The sequence below is a fragment of the Vidua macroura genome, chromosome 36 (assembly GCF_024509145.1).
Source record: "Vidua macroura isolate BioBank_ID:100142 chromosome 36, ASM2450914v1, whole genome shotgun sequence".
Classification (NCBI taxonomy): Eukaryota; Metazoa; Chordata; class Aves; order Passeriformes; family Viduidae; genus Vidua; species Vidua macroura.
Window position 1 is genome coordinate 1013409 of NC_071606.1, and position 18678 is coordinate 1032086.

At 53.6% G+C, this 18678-nt stretch overlaps 1 protein-coding gene and 1 long non-coding RNA gene across 2 annotated transcripts in view; one reads left to right on the forward strand and one right to left on the reverse strand.

The window, feature by feature from the left end:
* LOC128821200 (zinc finger protein 208-like) overlaps window positions 1-18678 on the forward strand; it is a 1118338-nt gene that overhangs the window by 990570 nt on the left and 109090 nt on the right. The window lies entirely within an intron of this gene.
* LOC128821221 (uncharacterized) lies at window positions 1856-3594 on the reverse strand. Its single transcript, XR_008441049.1, has 3 exons — window positions 3571-3594; window positions 3022-3174; window positions 1856-1957 (listed from the first exon to the last, which is right to left on the reverse strand). It is a non-coding gene; the product is annotated as an uncharacterized LOC128821221 (long non-coding RNA).

The following is an 18678-nucleotide window of genomic DNA, read 5'->3' on the forward strand; positions in this document are numbered from 1 at the left end:
GTGCGGCTCACCTGAGGAATTCTGTGGGGATTGAGGCACTTTCCAGCGTACTTTTGCATCTTGTTGCGGAGGAACTTTCTGCTCTGCCTGTGGAGATCTGGTTCTCCTCTGGAGAGCTGTCTCTGCTGGCCGCTTTACCCATCTTTGGCTGGCCCTCGGCAGAGCTGCCCTTCGCATCCGGGGCCTTGGCCTAAGGGGAGAGAGAAAAGGGAGGCAGAGGTGAGCCCTGAGACATCCCCATCCTGGAAAGCAAAACGGGGGTTTCTTCACCAGCAGAAGAGAGAATAAATAAATAAGTCCACCTGCCCATGGACTTGGTTTTCCTTATGGGTGTTTGTTTGGCCTAGGACTGTTGGAATCCTAGATACTGAGAATTTTAATCTTTCTCTGCTAAAAGGCACAGACTTACAAAAGAGCACTGCATTTGACCTGAGGCTGTAGAGAAGACTTCCAAAATTAATTAAAAACACTGAAATTACGAGTGCGTAGTTAGTTACAAGTGTGTAATATCACAAAGTAAAAATCTTAGAGTTTAAGGTTTTAGAATATAGTAATAAATATGAAGCAAGATAAAAGTTTTAAAGCAAAACCAAATTGTTCTTCTTCACCTTCTTCTTCCTTCTTCTTCATCGATTTAAGTCATGTTTTGTAATTAGACAAAAAAGTCCACATTACAGGTTTGAAAAATCAGTTATTAAGTTAAAAAATAATAACCTAAGTATCATTTCTTCATGAAATAATTTAATTTAAAAAACCCTCATAACAAAAAATAGTTAACCATTTTATACCTTGCTAATGAAAAACTACAAAACTCACAGCTGTGAAACTGTTCCACTAATAAAAAATAACAAACACCTAAACCCAAACATAAAATACCATCTCAAATACCTTCAATCCCAACCTCAACAAAAAAACCAAAAAAACCCACCAGAAACCCCAAAAACCAAAAAAACCCCAAAAACCCAAACAAGAAACCCACACAGGACAACCCTTCTCACTCAGGACCCTCTCCTCAAAGGAAGTTGATGGTTTAAGCCACTTTTTACCTCTTGTCCTACAGAACTGCTCTGTCCCCAGCAGAGCTGTCTCTTTCGTCCCACCCCTGACAGAAAGGAGACCTGCAGCCACGGGGCCCCATCACATCTTCACTACCTCTCCACCATGATCCTTTCCCGTCCAACCTGTCCCCCATGCCCCCATCGAGCCTGGGCCCTGCCCTGGCACCACTGGAGCACCCACCGGATTGTCTTCCACAGCAGCACCTCCCGGTGCCACAATGGTGAAGGGCTCCACGCGCTCTGCAGGGCCCAGCCGCTCCTCTGGGTACTCCACTGTGGAGAGCACAGCAGCTGGGGCAAGGGGAGGCCCGTGGGGATGCAGTCCCACGTGTTCCAGCACCTAAAACAGAAGAGAAAACCCTGCTTATACTTCTGGCACCTTCATCCGCCTTCTTTAAAGGCACTGAGCTTTTGGCAATGGGGTTTTTGACTGATATGAGGTGTAAGTGCTTTGTTACGCCCGGTGGGGTGAGCGGGCTCCAGAGCAGAGGCAAGAGCTACAAGCAGGGCCGGGAGAGAAACCTCTGCCGAGTGACTCAGCTGGTCAGAGCTGGCCTTGCCCTGGGCATTGCCTCCATCTCCCTGGCACAAGCCTGGCAATGCTGCAGTGCTGTGAAGCTTGGGCAGCATGTACATGGGGACCAGAGCCGCCTCCTCACCTTCTCCTCCTCAAGGTACTGCTCATCAAAATCCAGGGAGTAAAACTCAATGGGGAAGTCGCAGGGGTTCTTCACCACCACTGTGGCCTCCACCCCATCGCTGTCCACCAGCACCGGTCCCATCTTTAATGCTGGGGGGCTGAACTCCAGCCGTGGCTCCAGACCTTGTCCTGAGAGGTGCAGCTTTAAGTGATTGCTGCTCCCACAGATGTTAAGCTTCAGCTCATTCTTGTAAGACCTCTGAAAAGAGAAAAGTGCAGAAAACTCATCCATGAAGTCCCGGGTGACAGGACCCCAAATACAACAATGCTTGCCCCAAGGTCAGGGTGTTATCAGTCTCTCCAAGGTGAATGGAAACCAGATATTTACTTATGCTAGGGACTACGGCATCTGTGTCCTGGGGCTGAGGAACTGGGATGAATCCTGGTGTGCACTGAAACTGGGTATTCGGGAAGCAGGTGGATGTACAATGGACTGTCAGGTGTTTTCACCTGGTCATGCAGGAGAGCAATGCTCATGGGAAGGGGCCCCGGGGTTACAGTGTCCAGAGACAGTCCTGGCACTGCTGCATCAGGCAAACACCAGCTCCAGGAGAGAGGCAAACGAGCTCTCGCTGGCCAGAAATAAGGGTCATCTTCTCTGCTTAGTGCTTGGCTCTGGTCCAAGCCAGACACAAGATGGTTACATCTCTCCAGCAATTAAAAGATCCCTGGCACTGTCTGGGCACAGAAGCACTTGTGTCCATGCTGGCACACACTGCCAGTTTCCGAGACCCAGCGGCCACAGGCAAACTACTTTTGGGAATGCTCCATCCTTTAAGTTGAATCCCCAGCTGCACGGCAATGTGCAGGCAGGCCAGAGCCCCAGGCACTGCTGGCAGCACACCACTACAGGTGACTGTCCCGCCGTGCCCAGGAAGGTGTGTGGTGGCTGTTTTGTCTGTCAGTCCTGCAGCAGGATGAGCCCAGACTGGCCATTCCAGGATTATCCTCTGCGAGTGGGCAGCTGCTCTGCAGCGAGTGTCGCAGCTGCAAACACAGCCAGGCCAGGGGGAGGCTGAGGGGAGTTGGGCACATCCCCTCCATGTGCCGAGAGGCAGCCCTGGTGCTCTCTGTGCAAGCTCCCTGTGGGCATTTCAAAGCACATCTCACGGGAGTGCTCTGTGGGGTGAACTGAGCCACGCAGAGTGCGGGCCTGGCAGAAAGCTCCCTGTGAAGGCAGCGCTCATAGCACACTCTCTGCACCAGGCCCTCATTTCCAGATAGCCCTGACAGGCCTCCCGGGCTGACACCTGCCAATCTCACCTCCTCCTTGGGTGTAAAGTGGATTTCTAAGTTCTGCCAGCATCCTGGATCAAGGGTTCCTTGGGAGGGCGTCACTTCAAAGGGACAGGGCTCATCCTCCAGCGCCTGCCACTTCTGGCGTACGGCTGGTGTCATGTATTCGAGGTGATTGTTCTGGGCACAGAAACCAATCGTGTGAGGTCTCCTCGGTCTGCGAGGACAGAGTCCCACTTCCTGAGTGCTCTGAGACACGGATACGGTGCTGAGAGCACCCACAGCCAAAGCAAGTGTGGCCCCAAAGCCTAGAGCTGGAGGGAAAACCTGTAGACAGGGCAGGCAGACAGGGAACTCCTGTCCTCAGAGCAGCAGGAATGGGTGAAGATGGCAGAAAAGCAAAGCACCCGCTAATGGAACAGGTCCAGGCAAACCAGCCTTGATCCAGACCCTCAGAAGCTTCCTTCAACACGCTGCAGACCCAAATGCTCAGGCAGCCACAGGAGCAGAAAGGGCAAGAGACACAGAGAAAACCCAGCCAAGAAAGTTACGTGCTCAGTGTCGCCTGTGCTTTACCTTCAGAACAGGCTCGATGGACCATCTGCAGGGTGCTTGGAAGCGGTTGTAGAGCCGGATGGTCTCAACCTGGCACTGCCCAAGCAGGATGTCAGAGAACTGCAGCGTGTTCTTGGAGAGGTCGAGCGACGCTTCCAGCACAGTGGCGCGGAGGCGGATGTGAGACGTGGGGCCTTTTGTCACCTGGAGAAGGACAGAGAATTCAGCGAAGGGTGCAGGTGACACGTGCTGCTGTGCCCAGCCTGCTGCCTGCCCCAAGAGCTGTGGCACCTCTATGGGCAGCAGCACATCCACGTCACCCTGCGGCCAGCGGGCACTTTCAAAGCACACGTTAAACGCCATGGTCTGGCTGGGGGCCAGGCTCTTCATCAGGCCCAGGTCCACGCTGAAACCTGGAACAGATGAAGACAAAGCAGCTTAAGTTAAGGCCTTACAGGTGTCCTGGCTGAGAGGTCTGGGGAAGGCCCCACGCCGGGCTGTGACCCGGATGAAAACTTGGGGTGCACCTGAACACCCCTCAGACACAGTGAGCCACTGTGACGGAAGCGCAGCCTTGCCTCAAGGCCTTTTTTGGAAGCCTCTCTTGATCCACCAGAGGATCTCGCAGGCTGTCTCCTCAATAAAGGCTGAATACAAGTGCTGTGACAGTGTGAACTCCAAACCAAGCATTTCCAAAGCACAGCAGACCCCACTGGTTGCCAAAACAGGCCCACAGAGTGCCCAAAGAAGCTTGCTGCTCGTGGGAGCCAAGGGCAGAAGATGCTGAGAGGTGACCAGGGTGATGAGCCCATCTGGCCCCTGCACTGAAGCGTTAGGGCAGTCACAGGCAGGCCAGGCCAGGTCCCTGGGAATGGATGGCCAGGAGAATTCTGCTTCTAAAGCTCCCAGCAGGGGCGGCACTGAGAAGAAAAAGCTCAAAAACCTCCCCAGGTTCAGTGGCTTAAGCTAATCTGTCTGAGACACCTCCTTCAAGGCCACAGGAAGTGTCTCCAGCACTGCTTACCTGTGTCCTGCAGGACAGATTCATCGACCTGGAAGGACACTGGGATCTGCCCAGGGTTGGTGATCTCCAGAGTGCTTCTCTCAGTGAAACCCTTAAGGACAGTGCCCATGTCCAGGACATACTCGGGCAGCTCAACTCTGCAAGGAGGAGTAAGGACAGTCCTTAAACCACAGCCTGGCTGCATGTCCAAGTGGACAGCCATAAATACAGTGGCTATTTCTTTATTCACTGCTGTAAAAACTCAGCTCAAGCCCAAGAAAGCCATGACCTGACCACCCGGCAAAGAGTTTGGGAAGTCAGGAGGAGTGCAGCTCCTAGGTTGTATCAGCTACTAATGGCACGTGGAAATAAAATTATTTAAAATGGACACTGGCCACAGCTCCTCTGCCATGAAAAGCCAGTACAGGTGAGTCCACAGGGCCTCCACTGGTCTCAGTGGAACTGCCTAGCCTGGTGTACAGCCTGAGCCTGAAATTGTTTTGGGGCCTAGGAATATGATTTGCCTGCTCAGGGAATCTCCACTGCTCTGCAACCAGATCACATGATCTGCTCTGCAGAGCATCTGCTTCCTGAATTGAAGCCTCTGGTGCTTGTGCTGCATCATGACGGTGCAAAGGGACCCACCAAGTTACCTGGATAAGCCCTGCCACCCCACCAGGGTTCAAACCATCTGATTTTGGGTTTGAAAGGCTTTGCTGACATGTGCGGCTCCCCTCTCCTTTAGTGTGCTCTGTTAGTTGGAAGCAAGGCATCAGCTGGGAGCTGTCTCTTTCAGAGCTAGCCAGCAGGGACAGAATTGATGCTGTCTGGAAGGGCTTGAAGGTCTGCACTGGGTGCCCCAGCTCTAGGGGCAGAACCCCACGGCTGTGGGGAGCTGAGCAGTCCAAAGCTCAGCGTGGTGCTGGGGAAGGGAGGACACTGCTGCTCCCACGTAGCGTGACACAGCCACCGGGACCAGACCCTTTCTGCACTCCAGGCTATTCCCAGCTCTGCAGGCCCAAGGAGCTCTCAGGAGAAGGGGACATGGCTGGGTGTTCCCCACGGGGCACCTGGAGATGGGGATGGGAGTCCCTACTCACTTGACAAGACTCTGGCATAGCTGCTTGTCAGGGAACCTGCTCTTCGGGGGATGGCACGTGAGCTTCTGCTGCAGCTCCAGAGCAGCCTTCTCTATCAGCATCCTCACTGTGTTCATCTGCAGCTGAGTGCTTGGCTGAGGAAAGGCAAGACAGTGGCTGCTTAGGCAAGGTCCTTCCCAAGGCCCAGCTTGCACCTGAGAAAGGATCCCACCCTGCTCCTGCTGGGAGGGGGCGTGGGGTCCTCCTGTCTGGCTGCTCAGTGTCTGTGACACCTCCTGCTCTCTTAGGCGGGACCTCATCTCCAGGGAAGTAACTCCAGCATCTTTGCCTGCCCAGACACTGTTAGAGCTGCTCTGGCCAGGCAGACAGACCAGCCAGGAACCTTCCAGAGCTCCAGACACCTGCCTGCCCCCAGCCAGTACCAAGGCAGCTTGGAGAAAAAGTGTCTTGAAAGGGAATCGGAGCCAAGCTGGTGCCTCTTGGAGATGAGCAGCAGCAGCACAGCCCCAGGGCACAATCAGGCAGCTGCTGTTTGGCTCTGTAACTCTGGCAGGGCTTGGGCTGGGACCAACAAACTCCCCAGCAATGACCTGCATCTCCTTCAAAGCACCATCCCTTGAGCATGGCCCTCAGGACCTCTCCCTGGGCTAGCCAGGAAGCTGGTGCAGCCCCAGAAGAGACCATGACCAGAGTGGCAGCCCTAGGGGCAATGCTGAGCTGACACAAGGTTGTAGGTGGGCAGGGACGTCCCAGGTGCCAACAGGGCACCGGGGAGCTGCTGTGGGCTGCAAGGGGCTCAGGTGAACACGGAGAAGGTGGCATGTGCCAAACGGGGCTGCAGCTGTTCTTACTACAATGCCAGAGCCAGGCACGCGGGGCTTCAGGTCCTGAGTCTTTGCATCCCGAGTCTCCGAGGTCTGAGTCTTTGGAGTCTGAGTTTTCAGGGTCTGAGACTTCAAGGTGTCAGTCTTCAGGCTCTGAGTCTTCTGAACAATTTCTGATTTATTCCTCTGGCTGTACTGTTGCAGGTGTTTTACATGCTGTTTCAGTGGCTGCTCATATTTTTCATTTTCTGAAGGAAGAAAGCATCCACAAAGAGAAATGTGAGCAAAGTGCCAGTCCCCATTTAAGCTGGCAAGTCCCCACCTCCCAGCATTGGTGTCTTCCAGAAAGAAATCCCTCAAGCCATCTCTGGCAAGTGGATGCTGCTGCTCCTCTCTGAATCCTCATGTTCTCTCCCTCCCCACTGAGGAGCATCTCATCCCCTGCAATGCCACGCAAATCCAACCCTGCCTGAAGCCCTGCCAGCCTCTCTGACAGCTTTCCCAAGCCCTTCAGTCTAGCCATCATCCTTCAGGACCCTGCCAGATGTGCTGGCAAGCTCTGCAGGATGGCTCCTGGGACAAAGCCCACATGGGATCCTCTGCTCAAGACTCAGGAAGCAACCAGGGGGCTTGACTTGGCCTGGGAGTCCTGCAACCCCTCCAGGCTCGGTGGAGGTTGGCATGAGCTGCCCCATGGGCATGTGGTAGGGAACCAAACCAGAGGGGCCCTTCCTGGGGGCAGACAGGCAGTGCCCACCTTTGGTGTTCCAGGGCAGGTTCACGGTGATCACGGGAAAGGACGCTTCTCCTTTCAGGAGGATATTTTTCGGCTCCAGGTCACCCACTTTAAGCTGGTAAATCCTGCTGAAAGCTCCTGGTAATCCTGGCATGTAAGAGAATTTCAGCGCTTGCTTCTCGCCAGGTGCCATGGAGCCCTGCAGGGGCAGGAGGAGAGGGAGGGAATGCATCAGTGTTTGATGGGGATGGCTCAGGGGACAGACAGGCTGGGGACACAGAGTCTCATCTAGAAGAAACCATCAGACCACATCACCTTCCTGAGAAACACATTACAGTGTTGGCTGTCACAACTGTTAGAGTAAATACTATGTGGTTTATAAGGCTGACTTGTGTAAAAGAAGTTTTGCTAAAGTTTAGAGCTCTTTTAATGCCAATGTTGTGTTGTGATACCAATGTTGGTGAAGACTTGTTGCAATATTAACATTTAGCATTTATATAATGTTAAATTATATATATAATATTAAATTTTAAATATATATTAATTTATAACATATATAAAAATATATAACACACATATATATCAATATATAAATTGAATTTTTAACATGTATATAATATTAAATTTAACATTTAATAGTGAAGGAATGGAAACCTGTCGAATATGTTGGAAAGTAACAAATGACCACCACTAGGACAACTGCACATGCTCCAAAAAGGTGGGACAGAGGAGGAACTATGTTAAAAATTCTGAATATGTACAACCATTTGTAAATATGTATTAGGCTGATGCAATACCCAGGGGATATTAGGGGTGCTGCTGTGTGGACTGGTGTGCCTCTGGCTGCAGCTAAGCTGTTAACCCTGTTAAAGCTGTTAGCTAAGCTAACCCAGCGCTGTTACTTCTGCTTTATTGACTTTGGCCCCTGTTGTCCCTTATTAAATTTTCTTGAAATTTTACCTGGGGAGTGGCTTTTGTTTCTCACACCTTCTACCTTCCTTGTGCCCAAAAGGTCGAGCCTCCGACCCCGGGGTGCCGTGCGTCCTCCCCAGGGCTCATAAGGCTGCAGCCCCAGCACAGCCTGGTGCGAGCACAGCCCTGCTGCTAATGGGCTTTGCCCTCTGCCAGCAAGAGCCCTCCTCATCAAAAAAAGGCTCTTCTGCTGCTGCTGGGGAAGGGAAGTCCCTGCTCTCAGCAGGGCCAGCAGCTCCTCTCGTCCCTTGTAGGAGACAGGCATGCAGAAATGGCAAAGCCAATCGGCTTCCTCTTGCCACCGCAAGGAGGGACAAAGGCAGGAGCGCTGCTTCGGCTCAAAGACATCCAGGCAGGGCTGAGAAGCTTGGGCAGCAGTGGTGGGATGCTGCTAATCTTTCTCCTTGCTTTTCCAGCCCCGCTGCTCCCTGGCCCCCTCACTGCCCCACAAAGCCGCTGCACAGCAGCAAAGCTGGAGGAGGCAGGGAGCAGCAAGCCCAGTAAGGGACACAAGTGGTGCTTAGCTGGCAGTGGGGAGGCAGGGCCAAGGACAATGTCCTGTGTGATCACACAGCCTGGCTAAGGTGACCCTCAGAAACGCTCCAGTGCCAGCACAGCCTGAGATCTCAGCCGTCGGGGTCCCCAGAGTGACTGTGAGGAACCAATTACATTTTTAGTTATGCCTCAGCATACGCTATAAATCCATCCTCTGCCATGGGGTGAAAAATTACCGTAGGGGCTGTCCACGTGCTGGGAGCCCTAACACATCCCCACGTGTAAAGGGGGTTGCTGGCAGACAATGCAGGCAGGCTCCGTGTCTGGGGGGCTGCAAGCGACCTCCCCCTTGGAGGAGGGCAGACCCCGAACCCCAGGAAAACTTTGCTCACCTCACCAAGACTTCCTAAAAGGGCTGAGTTATGGGAGTGTGAAAAACACGTTCACTCTACTGTGAAAATTTAAAAAGTTTAATAAAGGACAATAGGAGATAAAGACCACAGAGCAGAGGTTATTACGGGCGGGTGCATCTTGGCAATGAGCAAAGACCTCCCTGTTACCTTTGGGGACACCCCTTAAATACCTTTTCCCTTACATCAGCCTGTTGCATATTCATAGTCCCTTATGCATATCCATAACCTAGTTGACATATTCCAGGAACTATTTTACATGGCCCCTCCTTGGGTCCGCCTTTTTAGAGCATGTGTGTTTCTTGGCTGGGATTTGGCTCCTTCTCTTTATCCCTTCCAGTTCGGGCTTTGCTCCTCACTGCCTTCAGACGGTGAATGCTGATCGTTGGCAGATCTGTACAGGTGTCCTCATCCTGTGTTCACTGGATGTTATCCCATCCAAGCAGGCATTTTAACACAGGCATAGCTATTTCACTGCTATGCCTAAGCCTAAGTAGCAGCAGAAATACAAACTATATCTTTATAACAACGTTACTTTAACACCACACATAGAAAATCCATTTTAATGGGTGGTATTCACATTCTCTGAACAGAGAGAGACATGATTCTCCCAGGATTTTTCCTGGGAAGTTGTGAGACGCAGGCAGAAAGTTCAGAGAAGGAAGAAAACAATTCTTCTCCCCCTTTGCTGCGCCTGTTGTTTGGCACATGTGGAATGTGTTATGGAAATTGTTTACCGAGGAATGATTTGTTAATTAGACACCGGTGATGGTTGTTTGGACTGATTGGCCAATTGGGCCAAAGCTGTGTCATGATTGTCTGGAGACAGACACGGGTTTTTCTTTAGTATCTTTTTACTATGATATAGTTCTAGTACAATGTAGTATAAGATGATATAATAAAGCAATTATTCAGCCTTCTACAACACAGAGTCAGAGTGCGTTACTCCCTGCACGGGGGGTCGCACTCGATATTAATATTTGCGAAAAGCCAATATTATAATATGTATCTATTACAGGAGGAATCTTAGCATATAAAAGCAGTTACCACTGCCAGTTTTTCCCTGCCATTTTTGGTTATTTTTTATTGGGCTGGGAGCACCTGGAGGGCCTGGCTCCCTGCAGAGCCACTTCTTCCCTGCCTGTCTACCCTGCTGTCGCCGCTTCCCCGCTCGCCACAGGAAGCTGGCGCTCCGCTGTCTCCATGAAAAACACGAAAATGGATTTTATATGTGTCGTGTTCAAGTAACTTTGTTATAAAGAGATCGTTTTTATTTCTGTTGTTAATTAAGCTTAGTGAAATAGTTGATATAATGTGCTTGGGTTAAAATGCCTGCTTGGATGGGATAGCATCCAATGAACATATGAAGGAGACACCTGCTAAGATCTGCCCACCATCAGCACTCACCCTCTGAAGGCAGCGTGGGCCGGGGCCAAAACTGAAGATGATGACAAAAAAGGACTAAAACCACAGCCAAGGAATCCGCATGCTCCAAAAAGGGCAAATCCAAGGAGGAGCCATGCTAAGCAATTCTTAGAACATATAAACTAGTTTGGGGAAAAGGTTTCCTATGCATAAGAGTCTATGAATATGCAACAGGCTGATGTAATGGAAAAGGTGCTTAAGGGGTATCCCCGAAGGTAACAGCGTGCTCTTGGCTCAGTGCCAAGATGCACCCGGCCGTAATAACCTTGGCTCTAAGGTCCTTGTCTCCCACTGTCCTTTATTAACCCTTTGGCATGTTCACAGGAGAGTGAAGGCGTTGTTCACAGTGCGGCTGGCAGCACACTCGCTGCATCTGCCCAGCAGGACCCGACAGAGCCTCCCAGGCTTCCAGCGGTAACGCTCTGTCCCTCTCCTCTGTTACTCTCTCTGTTTCTCATTTTCTCTCTCTGCTCTCTTTTCTATCCCTTTCTGCTCAGGACCATACCCTCTCTTTATCAAGACACAATTTTCAGATATAATACTTGCTGTGTTTGTGCCTTATTTTCGTCCGAGCAATCTACCAAAAAGAATTCTCCTCTACTCCCCTGACAGCAGGACAGGACAGTGACCAACACACTCGTGCCTCCTGCTGGTGTCTGCCTCTGACAGCAGAGCCACCCACCAGCCAAGGCCGTGGGGGAGTCTATCAGGAGAGCCCTTGTTTGACCTTCTCTGCCCCCAGCAGGAATTGCTTACAGCCCTCTGTCTCTCATGGCTGGGTTTGTGTTTTCCCCTCTGATTTTTTCCCCTTGCTCTCTTTTCCCTTTAACACTCTCCTGGGCCACCTGGCACAGGGCTGGGCTCAGTCACTTGTGCTACTTACAGTGGTGGGGTTGACCAGAAACACGCCAGGCAGATGCTGGTCGGCAGTGCTAGGCTTTAGCACCCAGCTGAATTCAATCCTGCCAGTGTTCTCCAGGGTGACCGTGCTGTGACCAATTTCATTAAACATCTGGAGAGAAGGCACAGGAGTGGGAAGTTACAGACCCAGGCCTGCTGCTGGGAATCTCCTTCCTCTCTCCTGGGCTTGGAAGCAAACACATCGTGGGAGCAGGGAGGAGATGGGGGCACTTGGGAACCTGGGGAACCCCCAGGCACAGGACACCTGCACAGGGCCAGGGAGCTCTGGCTGCACACACAGCTGTGGTAACAACCATGTGAGGGCCAGCAATAAATGAACCAGGGGACACAGGCCCTCTGCACTCTGAGGGGTCACCAACAGCCAGGAGAAACAGAGAGAGCACCGAGGCATTCCAGCAGAAAAGGCACCTGCATGCAAGTATTGGCAAGCAGCACACATGCAACAAGGGAGTCACACAGGGCAACACAGACAGGGCCAGCAGCTGGAAATATCTGTGGGCTTTCAACTGGAAAAGAGTGAAGTGGGGATTATTCTGGGACAGTCTCTCCAGCTATAGTGACTGGAAGCCCAACTTCTTCCCTTGATTATTTGTGGATTAAGCAAGAGCTTTGGACAAGAGCATCTCCTTGGAGGTCAGGCTTTAGGCGTGGATCAGCAGAGGGATGTCTCAGGGACACACCCCTCAGAGCATCCCCACTGGGACCCTGCCTGGCCCAGGAGGCCGTGCTAGGTACCCTGAAAAAGAGGCATTCCCAGCGTTTTTGGAGATGGCCGTTTTAAAACAGCTTGGATGCCGGGTGTGTCCCTCAAAGGTTGGATGCCAGATGTGTCCCTCAAAGGTTGGATGCCAGATGTGTCTCTCAAAGGTTGAACTTCCAAGCCCCAGAGCCAAGAAAGGGGCTGGGAAGGGGAGGGAGCCCTGGGCCGAGGTGGGCTGGAACCCGCTGGCCGTGGTTCTAGGGCAAGGAGCTGTGCCAGGGGCCATGTGTGGTACCTGAGAGCCACAGTCGATCTCCCAGAGGCTCAGGGAGTAGCTGACGCGTGAGGTGATCAGCTCCACCTCGTAGGTGGGGCCTCCCTCCACGCGGCACAGCGCCTTCACACCGCCGAGGACGTCCCGGTGGCCAGAGAAGGTGAAGGAGACCTGCTGGCTCTGTCCTGGCTGCAGCACGCCTGACAGCGGCAGGATGCTGAAAGCCTGGATGGAGGACGGGAGAGATCGAGGCGCTGAGCAGGGAAATGGATGCAGAAGAGCATCTTGGAGCAAAGTGCAGCTCTAGCCAGAGGGGCCCATTCCCCAGACACAGCCAAAATCATCCTAATCTCATCCTGCATCCGTGCCACTGACCGGCACAGGGACCATGGGGAAAATCTTCTCCCACACTCACGGATCAATGCATTAATTAATACACTGCATTAAAGTGAACTGGGATGTCTCCTGGCAGTAGAAATTCTCTCTGATGCACAACTTGCCTTTAAAAAGCATTTCTTACTGCTTTTAGAAAAGGAAGAGACTCAGAGTGAGAGCTCTTGGAGCTGAGCGGAGGACTCCAGCCCAGCTCATCTGACTCCTGAGGCTTTTCCCCTCTCTCTCTGATTTATAGCCTGCTTTCTCCAGGTGCCTCAGCAAAAGCTCCTGCAAACATTTCCTATGGACCACCTGATGAGGTCCAGCGGTAGCAATGCCCTCCACAGGTGCTGCACAGCGTCCTTGGGCAGCCCTACATGTCCTGCACGGCCTCTCCAACAACCAGTGGCTTCAGCAGCACTTTGTGCTGGGCCTGGGGGGACGTGAGGCCCCTCTGAGGGCAGTGCTGAGGGCCACCAATGGGACTGGGAGCTACAGCCCTGCTTGCCACACCAACAGTGGGCAAGTGAGACAGATTCCCTCTTCTCCGCTTCGAGGGGAGCGTGCGGTACATCCACGGAGGACGCGATTCCTGCCAACCCTAGTGGGAGGTGAGGGGGTTCAGGAGTTTGTGGCAGCACCTGAAAAACAAGCCATTTTCTATGCCAGGAGGAAGAGACAGCCGCGTTGCAAAGTCTCCTTTCATAAGACAGCTTCAGGGCCATCAGTGCAATACCAGCCCTCGGGTGAAAGCCGACACCTGGAAACAGGTGGCCTGGCTGGGCTGGGAAGAGGGCACAGGGAGATCAGGACTCATCACAGCTTGCTCTGGCAAGGAAGCTGGAGGTCTTACCATCCTGATGCAGATAAAAGCCTCATCTTACATTGTGAAGAAAACCAGGCAAAAAAAAAAAAATCCCACACTCAACACAGGCTTGTAGGATCTGAGCAGGCATCTCCAAGGAAAACTGTCCTGTTCCTCCCTCCCACACACCCCACACCCAGCCACGGGCCCTGCTGCCCAACCCACTGCCAGGGCACAGGACAGCAGGGCAGCAAAAGGAGGGTCAGCACGAGCGTGACTTGTTGGGGGCAAGCTGGGGAGGCAACACGAGCACCAGGTGTACAAGAAAATCTACCTCTGCTCCTAAAGACTGGGCAAAGTCCTGCACTTCTTTCAGGGCTTTGCCTGCCTCCTCCTTTCTAATCAGGAACCTCCTTTTATATGCCGAGGAATCCAAACAGGTTCTCTGCTCCTTTGGTGGTTGGGGTTTGAATTTAAGTGGGTAAGGCTCATATCTGGAAAACAACAGAACTATGAACAGGGACCTGCAGTGGGAGGGAGGGAGGGAGGGAGGGACACCTGCACGAGCAGCTCCTGCTCAGGATGCAGCCCCTGGGTGGGTGCTGGCACGCTGAACTGAGAAATGGTTTGATCCAGCCCTTCCCAATCCAGGCTGGAGCAGGTCTGTTCTAAGGGCAGCCCAGGGATGATGCTGAGGGAGCAGCAGTGCAGCAGCTGCAACTGCTTGCATTGAGGAACTAGAGAGGACAGGGATTAACACCTTGTGGGGATGCAAAAAGCACAGTGGGAGAGGGAAAGACAGAGAAGGCAAGCAGAAAGGTGAGATTTGAGGCACCGAGGGGCAGACCCAGCCAGTGACGAGCCAGCACAGCAAACCCCAGTGCCCAGCACCAGAAACTCTGCAGCTCCACCAGGTATTTATCAGGAATGTTTCCCCTGACACTGTTGGGGGGGTTGGCTGACATTTTCCAACACTCCCAGGTGACTCAGGTCACGTTCCCCATTTTAAATTGAAGCAGGTGCTCAGGGTAACTCTGCTTGGGTTTCTAATGCCACATGAGGGACACAGTCGAGCCGTGCCTGCCGTCACCCTGCTGAGCTGCAAGTGCTCCCCACACAGTCAAACACAACCTGGATGCTCCATTCCCAGACAGGCATTCAGGGCCTGTAATGACCTGCTCCCCAAAGAATCACTGCCTTTAGCTTTGTGGCTTGTTACCTAAGGCTGGGTTTCATTTCTGGATCAGGGGCAGTCTCATCATAACCCTCAAGAGATCCCCTAATCATCTATTCCACCGTCTTTCATTTTAATGAGTGGTTTGAGGCAACCTCCCAGGACCACCATGCCCAGACAATGACATCTTTCACTCTAAAGCAGAAACTCTCTGGGAGGCAGGGATGGGAGATGATGTGATGAGCAAGTCCTGCTGTCAAGCAGTTGAGAACCCGTAAGGGACATGTTGCAGGGGAAAAGTCAAAACGAGCAACAAGTGTCACAAAAGAAGGGAGTGAGGAATGCAAGGTGTCTGCTGAATGCTGACCCCTGGGAAGGAAATCGTCCTGGCAGTAAAGGAGTTATCTCAGAAAAGAAGGAAAGGGAAGGTAAGAAGATGTTCAGCATCAGCCCAGGCACTAAGTGACTCTTTCTCTGGTGTTGGAACTTTCTGGGCATCCTGCAGCACAGTGCAAGGGAGGAAGGCAAGGAGCAGAGAGCAGCTCCTGCAGAGAGGACCCATCCCAAAGCAGAGGGGCCAGAAGGGCCTCCAGCAGCGCTATGGGAGCTGGGACTAGGAGCCCTTCATCAAGGTGGACATTGCCTCAGGCCACAGAGGTCTGAGAAAGCAGCTTTCACCCCAGCTTTCCTTCCCAGGGGAAACCACTATGGGGGCTAGGCAGCACCAAATTGGTGGAAAACCTATTCCCTGAGCATCCAGCCTGACCGCGGTTGGTCAGCGTTATTTGAACAAGGAAAAGCCAGAAGCAGTCTGGCAGGTCCTAGGCAAACAGCTTTGCTCTTTGCCAAGTACAACCAGGGCACCAGGAAGAAGAGCTTCAGGGAGAGGGCAAAGGTGCACATACCCCAGCTTGTCCTCCGAGCGGAATGACCAGCGGTACTTGACGGGAAGAGAGCTGCAGTTGGTCATCTCCAGAGAGCGCACTCCTTCAGTGCCACCCACGAACTCCAGCCTGCTGGGCTGGATTTGGAGATTTGGGAAGTGGGCTTCTCCCCAAAGGGCGATACGGGACACCGAGGAGGTGTGAGTGAGGCAACGGGTCTTGGTGTTGCGAGAGCCTAGGAAAAGGACACAAATGTCCATTTAGGCACCAATTATGGCATGACTCCTGGTGTGAATATCCTGGTAGGATGAAAGTGTCATTGGAGTTTAGCTCTTTATTATCTGAACTACAGCTCACCGAGAAGCTGCACGAGGAATTAATTGTCACTTAGTTCCCTTTGACACTGATTCCAGACTGCAGCCTTGAAAATGCCCACTCTTAGCCCTGCGGAGCACTGCAAGCTTCTCTCTCCCTGATGGGGAGGAGCTCCCTCACCTGCCCCAAACCAGCAGCAGTTATCTCTCCGTGATGAGTGTGCAGCCAGACCGAGCATTTACTCTGAAAATTCAAGCTGTACAATTCCCTGTGAAGTCTGCCAACACTCCCACCGTTAAGCAGTGAGTGAACACGAGTTCACACCCATGCTGGCCGCTGTGATTACTGTTGCCTTTCTTGTTTCATTTATTCAAAAGGCAACCTAACAAGTGCCTCAGTGTTGATGCAGGGTAGGGAAGAAGCAGCTCAGGAAAGGTAATTCGTTTTCTTAAGAAGTTCATTAACTTCGTTGTTATGGGTTTAGGCTTTGAGTGAATTTTCCCCTTGGTCTGGGAAGGGGGATAGAGATTTTGGGGGTTTTGGCTGTGGGGGTGGCCTTTTCCATTCAGAGTTTTTTGGGAGTTGTGGTGTGATGCCGTGGCCGGTTGTGAAGGCAGACTTGAGGTTTGGCAGGGAGGGGACCCTCCCTTCCTTCTGCTTGGGGATTGAAGGTCGGCCACGTGCTGCTGTGGGAGGTTGTGTGCTTGGCCCTGGGACTGCCCTGGGCTGCAGCTCAGCACTGGGATCCAACCTGTCTGCCTTCCTTCCTTCCTGCCTTCCTGCCTTCCTTCCTGCCTTCCTTCCTGCCTGCCTTCCTTGCTGCCTTCCTTGCTGCCTTCCTTCCTGCCTGCCTTCCTGCCTTCCTGCCTTCCTGCCTGCCTTCCTGCCTGCCTGCCTGCCTGCCTTCCTTCCTGCCTTCCTGCCTTCCTGCCTGCCTTCCTGCCTGCCTTCCTGCCTGCCTGCCTTCCTGCCTTCCTTCCTGCCTGCCTTCCTGCCTTCCTTCCTGCCTTCCTGCCTTCCTGCCTTCCTTCCTGCCTGCCTTCCTGCCTGCCTTCCTGCCTTCCTGCCTTCCTGCCTTCCTGCCTGCCTTCCTTCCTGCCTTCCTGCCTTCCTGCCTGCCTTCCTTCCTGCCTTATTGCCTTCCTTCCTGCCTTCCTGCCTTCCTGCCTGCCTGCCTTCCTGCCTTCCTTCCTGCCTGCCTTCCTGCCTTCCTGCCTTCCTTCCTGCCTGCCTTCCTGCCTGCCTTCCTGCCTTCCTTCCTGCCTGCCTGCCTGCCTGCCTTCCTGCCTGCCTTCCTGCCTTCCTTCCTTCCTGCCTGCCTTCCTGCCTTCCTGCCTGCCTTCCTGCCTTCCTGCCTGCCTGCCTTCCTTCCTTCCTGACTTCCTTCCTGCCTGCCTGCCTGCCTGCCTTCCTTCCTTCCTGCCTGCCTTCCTGCCTTCCTGCCTTCCTGCCTTCCTTCCTTCCTCCCTTCCTGCCTGCCTTCCTTCCTTCCTCCCTTCCTGCCTGCCTTCCTGCCTGCCTTCCTGCCTTCCTGCCTTCCTTCCTGCCTGCCTTCCTGCCTGCCTTCCTTCCTTCCTGCCTGCCTTCCTGCCTTCCTGCCTGCCTTCCTGCCTTCCTTCCTTCCTGCCTTCCTGCCTGCCTTCCTGCCTGCCTTCCTGCCTTCCTGCCTTCCTGCCTTCCTTCCTGCCTGCCTTCCTGCCTGCCTTCCTGCCTTCCTGCCTTCCTTCCTGCCTGCCTTCCTGCCTGCCTTCCTGCCTGCCTGCCTTCCTGCCTGCCTTCCTGCCTTCCTTCCTTCCTTCCTTCCTTCCTTCCTGCCTTCCTGCCTTCCTGCCTGCCTTCCTGCCTTCCTGCCTTCCTGCCTTCCTTCCTGCCTGCCTTCCTGCCTTCCTGCCTTCCTGCCTGCCTTCCTTCCTGCCTTCCTGCCTGCCTTCCTGCCTGCCTTCCTGCCTGCCTGCCTTCCTGCCTTCCTGCCTGCCTTCCTGCCTGCCTGCCTTCCTGCCTTCCTGCCTGCCTTCCTTCCTTCCTGCCTGCCTTCCTGCCTTCCTGCCTTCCTTCCTGCCTGCCTTCCTGCCTTCCTTCCTGCCTTCCTGCCTTCCTTCCTGCCCTCCTGCCTTCCTGCCTTCCTGCCTTCCTTCCTGCCTGCCTTCCTGCCTGCCTTCCTGCCTGCCTGCCTTCCTTCCTGCCTGCCTTCCTGCCTGCCTTCCTGCCTGCCTTCCTGCCTGCCTGCCTTCCTGCCTGCCTGCCTTCCTGCCTGCCTTCCTGCCTGCCTTCCTGCCTTCCTGCCTTCCTGCCTTCCTTCCTGCCTGCCTTCCTGCCTTCCTTCCTGCCTTCCTGCCTTCCTGCCTTCCTTCCTGCCTGCCTTCCTGCCTTCCTGCCTTCCTTCCTGCCTTCCTGCCTTCCTGCCTTCCTGCCTTCCTTCCTGCCCTCCTGCCTTCCTGCCTTCCTGCCTTCCTTCCTTCCTGCCTGCCTTCCTGCCTGCCTTCCTTGCTGCCTTCCTGCCTGCCTGCCTTCCTGCCTTCCTGCCTTCCTTCCTGCCTGCCTTCCTGCCTTCCTGCCTTCCTTCCTGCCTTCCTGCCTGCCTTCCTGCCTGCCTGCCTGCCTGCCTGCCTTCCTTCCTGCCTTCCTGCCTGCCTTCCTGCCTGCCTTCCTGCCTGCCTGCCTTCCTGCCTGCCTGCCTGCCTTCCTGCCTGCCTTCCTGCCTTCCTGCCTTCCTGCC